Source organism: Nicotiana tomentosiformis, chromosome 9 (assembly GCF_000390325.3).
Source record: "Nicotiana tomentosiformis chromosome 9, ASM39032v3, whole genome shotgun sequence".
Taxonomy (NCBI): Eukaryota; Viridiplantae; Streptophyta; class Magnoliopsida; order Solanales; family Solanaceae; genus Nicotiana; species Nicotiana tomentosiformis.
The window spans coordinates 42112173-42113166 of NC_090820.1; the positions used below are offsets into that span (position 1 = coordinate 42112173).

The following is a 994-nucleotide window of genomic DNA, read 5'->3' on the forward strand; positions in this document are numbered from 1 at the left end:
CGAACAAACTGCACGGGATGCTGAAGAAGCAGCTATTAGAGATGCATATATTATCTACGAAGAAGAAGGGGTCATAGAATTGCTCAAAATCAACACTTGGGTGCATACCAGTTCAGAAATATAGCTCCCATGCCTAGAAGACCACTTGGCGATTATGCTAGACCGGTCTATAATTAGGGTTTATCAAGTTTAGACCACCTCCAATTGCAGCAAACAATTTCGAGTTGAAGCAAGGGTTGCTTCGAACTCTTCATAATTGTTGTGTCTTCAGAGGGAAACCAAACGAAGATCCAAACACACATCTAATGGACTTCGAGGAGATTATGAATACCTTTCAATACAATGGTGTGTCTCGAGATGCAGTGTACTTGAGGGCATCCCCTTTACACTCAAAGATGATGCAATACAGTGGCTTCGAAGCTTACCCACATGTTCGATTAGAACATGGGAGGAGATGACCAGAAAATTCCATGATAAATATTTCTCCTCAGCTAAAACAGGCAACTTTAGAAGAGAATTCCATAACTTCTGCTAGAAAGAGACAGAAACTATTTTTGAAGCATGGGAGAGGTTTAAGGAGATTGTTCAAAAGTGTCAACATAATGGAATTGAACTCTGGATGCAACTTCAGGACTTTTGGGATGGATTGACACCGTCCTCACGTAGAGTATTGCGCAATGCAACTGGAGGCCCGTTGATGAAGAAGACTCTAAAGAAGATAGTTGCAATTCTTAATGAGTTATCTAAAGATTCTAATCAATGGCCCTCTGAGAGTGCGGTAAGAAGAAGATCAACTGGTGTTCACCATGTCGATGCTATCACATCTCTGCAGGTATAACTTGATGTTATGGCAAAAGAGATAAAGAAGCTAACCTTAGCCTCGATACAAAGTGAGCCTCACATATCTTGTGATATATGTGGAAGAGGACACCCTACTCATGAGTGTCAAGCCTCAACTGAGGAAGTAAATGCTGTGGGAAACTACAATTTCAAT

General features: G+C 41.0%; 1 non-coding gene across 1 annotated transcript; it reads right to left on the reverse strand.

Annotated features, from left to right (window-relative positions):
• Positions 1 to 502: 502 nt before the first annotated feature.
• On the reverse strand, positions 503 to 609 carry LOC117281625 (small nucleolar RNA R71). Its single transcript, XR_004512253.1, has one exon. It is a non-coding gene; the product is annotated as a small nucleolar RNA R71 (small nucleolar RNA).
• Positions 610 to 994: the final 385 nt, after the last annotated feature.